Below are 7,923 nucleotides of genomic sequence, written 5' to 3'. Positions count from 1 at the left end.
AAATATATTATATATTATATATTATATATTTAAATTTTTTGTCTCTTTAAATGCTAAAAATTACATATATATGTTGTAATATTATTATATTTATGTCTGTGGGGCTTATGTTGCTTTATTTGTATTATCATATTCTTGTCCTCTTTGCTAGAGCCGTATACTCTATTTTCACCGTCGTGGATCCCGAGCTGGATTACAGTCGAAGTAGGGGAACACAGGCTTATACACATGCAATATGTAGATTTTGAAGTGTAAATGTGCAAGTATTTGACTTACTGATAAAATCATATAAACTGCTTTGTAATACAAATGTTCCATATTAAATGGAAAATGTCTATGATTACGATCAAATTACAATGGTAAGGAACTCTTCAATTTCAAGCCAAATGGCTTCTGATACAAATGTTCCTGATGCAAAAATGTATACAGATTCGCTTTCTTTTCAGACCGTGTTGTCCGTGGCGGTGGTTAGCACGCTGAGTTTTCCACGTCCTGATGCCGAGTACAAGATTCCGACCGTAGGCGTCGGTGCCAGGGCACAATACTATGTTCTCCACGACGACGGGACCTTCAAGTATGGCTACGACACTGGTGACGGAGCCTATGAGTCTGCAATGGCAAATGCTCCCGGGGACGTCTTTGGCTCGTTTGGATACAAGGATGCATCCGGGCAGACTAAAGCTGGATTATACAGCTAATGACCAAGGCTTCCTTGTCAGCGGATCTCATCTGCCAGTTGCCCCAGTGGCTGACACTGCTCCTCTCGTCTCGACCAAAAGTGCGGCTTCCACTTATGATGCTCCTCCCGCTCCTTCGCAGTCTGCAGTCGCCTCCCAGTCAGGTGCTCCTTCACAGCCTGTAGCCGTATCAGCACCACTTGAAGAAGCTCAAGTACAAAGCTCTGCTCTTGGTGATGGAAGCTATTCTTTCTCCTACGAGACTCAGAGAAGCTCACGTCAAGAAGCAGCAGATGCTCTCAACAACGTCAAGGGAAGGTATTCCTTTATTGCTGATGATGACGTAAATCGGGAAATCCAGTACGTTGCTGGAGCTGACATTGGTTACATTGCTGAAGAGACTCCCTTCCTCAAGGACCATCTGTTTCCAGGCGCAGAGACTGGTATTCCAACTGGACGCATTCTTCCTGTTCTGTCTGAGGAAGAGGCTAACAAGCTTGCCGCTGCCACTTCTGGTTCTGTAAGTGGTAGCCCTCTGACTGGTGCCACATACAGTTCCCCACGTGACTCCGCTCCAAGGGACGCCTCTTACTCTTTCAGTTATGATGCTGGTCAAAGCTCGCGATCCGAAAGTGCTGATCCCAACCTTAACGTACAGGGAACTTTCAGCTTTGATGCTGATGATGGAATTAGAAGGACTGTGAACTATGTTGCTGGATCTGCTACCGGTTTGTTGCTGAAGGTGACCACTTACCTGTGCCCCAGATGTGCCAAGTTCTGAGTCTCATACCCAGTCTTCCAGTCCAACTGTTGTGTCAACCAAAAGTGCATCTCTGGCTCTTCACGACCTGATGCCCATTCCAAGCCTGCTGCCCCAGCAGCACCAGCTGAAGAAGCACAAGTAGAAGTCTTCCCTTGACGATGGAAGCTACTCTTTCTCCTACGAGACTCAGAGTAGCTCACGACATGAAAGTGCAGCCGCACAGAACAAGGGCAAGGGAAGGTATTCCTTTATTGCTGATGGGACGAAAAATGGGGAAATTCCCAGTACGTTCCCGGGAGCTGACCCCCGGCTACATTGCAAAGGGGAGACCCCTTCCTCAAGGACCATTTTTTTTCCCGGGGGCAAAAACTGGAATTCCAATTTGGACGTATTTTTCCTGTTCCCCTCTGAAGAAAAACCAATGCTCTAGCGGGAGTCTCACTCGCTGAGTCTGGAGGGGGGGACCGACTTTTCAACAGATGTTTTCGTACAAGTTTGTTTTTGTTCTGATGGTTTTTTCCCAGGGAAACTGAGGAACTGATGCTGAGGGAAAACTTGTGGGAACCCTTACTTACGTGATAAAGACGGAAAAGAACTACTTTTATTTTTTGGTAGCGGAAGAAAAACCGGTTTTTTTGCCCAAAGCAGCTGCAGGAGACACAACACCTGTAGGAGTTTGTTTCCCCCTGGGGAAATTCCGCCCAACCTTCCGCCCAGAAATTTGTTACCTGCCCGCTGCCACCCCCCTGTAACAAAAACCCAAAAAGCTGCGGGAACCCTCAAAACTTTCCGGGGAGTCACACATCGCAGGTCGTAGGCAAACTTTCCCTCTTTCACCTTAAAACTGTGTAAACAGCCCCAAAATTGGTTAGGGTCTTAAACGGCGGGCCGCTAATTATGAAGGGATCGTGAAACGAAGAGAAAGGGCTTTCAGTCCGGATTTTCTTTCGGGTTTTTAAAACACGTGTTATACTTGACTTCATTCCTTTTTGGGAGTGAATTTAACAGAAAAGGGGGGTGGGGGTCAAAAAACCCAATAAATTCAGGGTATTGAAAAATTTCCTTTAAACCAGATATGCAAAGAAAACAACAAAAAAAAGAAGAATATAAAAAATTTTTAAACCAATAAAATAGAAATGAAGAGAAAAACCTTAGAAAAAATGACACTGTATTTTCCTTATTCTCTACAGGCAGTCGTACCCATCATTAGTTGGGTTTTTTAGCTTTTTAAGGGGCCGGGGGATAGCCTCACAAAACAAAAAGAAAAAATGATTTTCCCATCTTTTTACTTCAAGATATTTTTTGCTTAAAACATTTTCAAAAAAAAGATCACTATTGTCTTTTGGCTGATGGTACAGTAAAGAAACATTTTTTACTGCATAGGAATACCACTTTTAACTCTCTGTCTGAAAGCGATCAACAGTTTTTTTTTCCCCTTTACTTCATACAGAGTTTTTCATGGCTTTTGGGATTTTCCATTTTTAAACCCAAAATTTTTTAATAAAAATTTCCCAAAGGACTTCAGAGTTTAAGACAAAAAACCCTTTTAAACCAGGGAAAAAACTTTTTGAAAAAATGATTCCCCCTTTAAAGGGTTCATTTGCAATGCCGAAGTCAGGGTGTTTCCGAAAGAAAACCCCAATCCTGACAAGCCATGTCGCATAAATAAAGGGTATTTTTTATTAAAGTTGCTCTCATAATAAAATTAGATTATTGCTATAACACAGTTTATACGTATTTTTATTGCGTGTGTGTGTCTGTGTGTGTGTAACTATATTATTTTATATATAATATATATTAAAAATTTTATTATATATATTATATTTTCATATTTTAATTAATATTATATATATTTTCCCCTATTTTAAATGTTTGTGGGGTGTGTGTGTTTTGTGTGGGGGTGTGTGTGTGTGTGTGTGGGGGCATAAATACAACCCCTATTTTTAAAACAAAAATTTTAAATTGATATATACATACATAGAATATGTTATATATACTTTCATATACTTAACAACACACCATCGCCCCCCACACAACAAACACCCACATATATATGTTTTATTATATTATATAATATTATAAAATATATAATTATATAATATATAAAAGAAAATGATTTATGTGGGGTGGTGTTTGTGTATTTTTTATATATTACATATTTTAAAATATAATATTTATATTTATATATATATATAAATTTTATATAATATTATCGGGTATACACAAAACACACACACACCCACACACACCCACCCAAAAACCCCAAACACACACACCCCACACACCCACACACACCCCCCCCCACACACCCCAACACACACCCCACACAACTATATATATATATATATTTTAAAATATATATTATTTTATATTTTTATATAAATTTTATATATATATATAAATATTTTTAATTTAAATATTTATATATACATATATTTGTGTGTGTGTGTGCGAAACACTAAATTATTTTTCTATTATGTAATATAAAAAAAAAAAGTGATTTGGGAAAGGGGGCAGCTAAACTTGGCCCATGATTAGTGATAACTAAGATTTTTTTTGGGAAATAAATAGGTAAAATAAAAAAATTTAAATAAATAAAAAAATTTATATATTTTAATGAAATAAATTTATTTTTTAATTTTTATCTATTGTTTAAAAATATCTTAGAAAAACCTAAGATTTTTTCCCACATAAATAGAAAAAATATTATATATATATATATATATATATATATTAAAATATTTATATATATATAATATAAACCTTTTTTTTTAATTTGATAATAAATATTTTTTCCTCTCTAAAATATATCCCTCAAAACCTTTTAAAATTTATATAAAAATGCATATATATACATGCTATATAAGGGATATAATATTTATGCAATATTATTTTATATATATATAAATATATATATATAATTTTTATATATTTTAATATTATAAATATAAAATATATATAAAACCCTTATATATTAAATATATATATATATATATATTTTTAATATATATATATTATATATTATTTTATATAGAAATATACATTAAATAAACCCAAATATAAAATACATATCATATTTTAAAATTATATATCTATATATATATATATATATATATATTTTAAAATTTTTATATATAAATACTTTTTATAGTATTAATATATACATTTTCCATCTATGTATTTACATTTTATGATCCATATATATGCATATAATTTAAAAGTAAAATACATATAACATTTTCCCTTTTACCAAATTCTGCTATTATATATACTTATTAATATCTATCTGTGATTAGGATAACTAAGATTTTTTGAAAAAAATTTTAATAGAAAAATGTGTATGTCTGTGTGTGTGCATGGGGTATATAATATATATTTATAATATATATTTTTTTTATTATATAATAATATATATATATATATATAAGAAGAAGAGGAGAGAGAGAAGAGAGAGAAAAGAGAAGAGAGAAGAGAAAAGAGATATAGTATAGATAAAAGATATATAGATGGATAGATAGATGATGGATAGTAAAAAAGAAAAATAGATAGATAAAAGATAGATAAAATTTAGATATAAGATTTTTGAAATAAATAAAATAGATAAATGTGTGTGTGTGTGTGTGTGTGGGGTTGTGTGTGTGTGGTTTGTGTGCAGGTATATTTGAAATAATATTATATATTATATATATTATATATATTAAAAAAAAAAATATATATTATTTTGTAATCAAAACCACGTAATTAAAACCATATCATACATATGTATATAACATATATTTATATATAATTTGCATAAAAACCAAAACTTTATTATATATTATATAATATTTTTATATATATAAAATAATTATATATAAATATTCCCATTTTGGTTTATATAGATACATATATATACATAATGTTTTTAAATATATATATATCCACACAGTTTAAAGCATGCTATACATTATAAAAAGTTTTTCCCTTCCCTTATCTGCCGTTTTTAAAAATCAATACATATCAATAGGCCCTGTTTTTCTTTACTTATCTATTTTTTTATGTATTTTAAAATATAGGTATACATACACACACCCCCAACACACACAAACCCCAACACAACACCCCCCACACAAAACACACATAAAATATATATATATATAATTTTATATATATATATTTTAATATATATATATATATATGTAAAATATTTATATATATATATATATATTAATATATATATATTTTATATATATATTTATGTGTAAATAAGGTATTTCATTCCCCCCCTTATACCTATATATATATATTAAATATATAATATAATATATATATTATTTTATATATTTTATATATTATATAATATATATATAAATTCATGTTTTGTACACCCCATTACACACCCAAACATATATATAAAATTCCATTTTAAAATATATATATAATTTTAAAATATAATATTATTTTAAAATTATTTAAAATTATTTTATATAATGGGCCGGGGTGGCTGGTGGTTAGGGGCATGGGACTCAGATTTGGCCCACGACGGAAATCTGGGGTTAAAAAGGTTTTCCCCGAGTCCCGGGCCGGGCGCGTTTTTCCCCTTTGGGACAAGGGATTTTCCCCCCTTCGTTTTGGCCCTCCTAGAAAACGACATATCGCTTTGGCGCATGTGTCGTAGGGGCTTTACCGCCCTGGCGCAAAACCCTGGGTTGATTAGGAAAAAGGGATCCAATCAGGCAAGGGTGGCAAAAATGCCATATAACCCCCTCATTTAAAGGAAAAAAGAGGCCTATGTCCTGCAGTGGGGGAAAGAACGGCTGTTAAAAAAAAAAAAAAGAAAAAGAAAAAAAAAAAAAAAAAAAAAAAAAAAAAAAAAAAAAAAAATATATAAAATATATATATATATTTTATATGTGTGTGTGTTTGGTGTTTTGGGGTGTGGGGTTTTTGTGTGTGTGTGTGTTTGTGTGTGTGTGTGGGTTGGGATGTTGTGTGATGAAAATATATAAAAATATTTTTATATATATTATAAATATTTTATTATATATTTTATTTATAAAACATAGGTTTATATCTACGTACATATTGGAAAAAATATAATATATAGGGATCATAAAATAATTTTTTTAAAATGTTTTAAAACATAACATTGTAAATTTCCATATGTATACACATATATATGTTTTGGAAATTTTTTAAAATATATACATACATTATATGAAAGCATATGTAAAAATAATTATATATATATATATAATATATTATAATATATGTGTGTGTGTGTGTGTGTGTGTGGGGTGGTGTGTGTGTGTTGGGAAAGGGGGGGGTTTATGTTTAGGGGGGTGTGTGTGTGTGGGTGAGTTGGGGGGGGTGTGCGCTTTTGTATAGGTAAAAAAATGTTTTTTATAACCCTTTTTTGGTAACGCGTTCTCATGTTTTTTTGCATTTGTATATTTCCATAAAGGGTTACCCTTCGCGAAGCTGCGGGGTTTTCTGGGTCGGCGGCCGACGACTTCCCCCCCCAAACGGGGAGCTTCCTCCCTTCGCCCCAGCTTCCCTCTGTCTCCTGTACGGTTTGCCCTTTTCTCCATACATAAAAGGTTTTTCTTTTTTTAAGACCGGGAGAAAGAAAACAAGTTTTACTGCGGCGGAACTTACCTTTTTGCCATTTTAATTAAAAGGGAAAAAAAAAAAAAAAAGCTTTGTAAGGTCTTTTTAGTCCACCCATTAAAAGTTCATTTTTTACTTTTTAAATTTTTTTTTGGCGTTTTTCCCCGAAATTTACGTTTACTTTGGTTTGTATGTGACTCTTTGAGGTAATCACAGAACCGATATAACCCCGTTAAAGGGGTTTAAAGGGAACAGTAACATCGGGGTTTCCCTTAAAAGGGAGCTAACCCCTTTCTAGGTAAATACAAAAAACCCCAACCCCTGAAAAAACGTCAAGCCCAATACTAGGCAGGTGTGCCCCCACTATATATAAGTTTCTATTATGTTAAAAAACAGCAAGAACATACGATATGAAAAAAATAAATTGGGGCCCAAATTTTAAAAAGGGAGGTAAGTATTTTGAGAAAATTGGCAACACAATATTGGGGTGAATTTATTTTACATATGTCTTACTAGTAAATTTTTTAAAATTTTATTTGTTCCTTTTTTTCAAACATCCGAAACCCATCAAGCACGGGGCCCGTTTTTTCCCTCCTTTTTGCCCCGTTAAAAAATATAAAAAAGTTTACATTTTTTTTCCAGAATTCTTCGGAAAAGCCTGGGACGCTGAAAAAATCCACTCGCAAGCAAACACCAAAAAAACTGCGGGATATATGGTTATATTAAAATTTTACACGGTGTCTTTGTTTATATATATATATAATTTTAATATTATTATATATATATATATAAAATTTTTTTTATATAATATATATACAAATTTGTAAAAAAAAATGCATGCATTTAAAATATAAATAAAAATTCATATACAGACATACATTTTTTATACTTATA

The 7,923-nt window shown here is 32.3% G+C and overlaps 1 pseudogene; it reads left to right on the top strand.

Annotated features, from left to right (window-relative positions):
- The first annotated feature begins 386 nt into the window (after positions 1–386).
- On the top strand, positions 387–2,650 carry LOC119569475 (annotated as a pseudogene).
- Positions 2,651–7,923: the final 5,273 nt, after the last annotated feature.

Source organism: Penaeus monodon, unplaced genomic scaffold (assembly GCF_015228065.2).
Source record: "Penaeus monodon isolate SGIC_2016 unplaced genomic scaffold, NSTDA_Pmon_1 PmonScaffold_15562, whole genome shotgun sequence".
Classification (NCBI taxonomy): domain Eukaryota; kingdom Metazoa; phylum Arthropoda; class Malacostraca; order Decapoda; family Penaeidae; genus Penaeus; species Penaeus monodon.
This window is presented reverse-complemented; position numbering and strand designations above follow the sequence as displayed.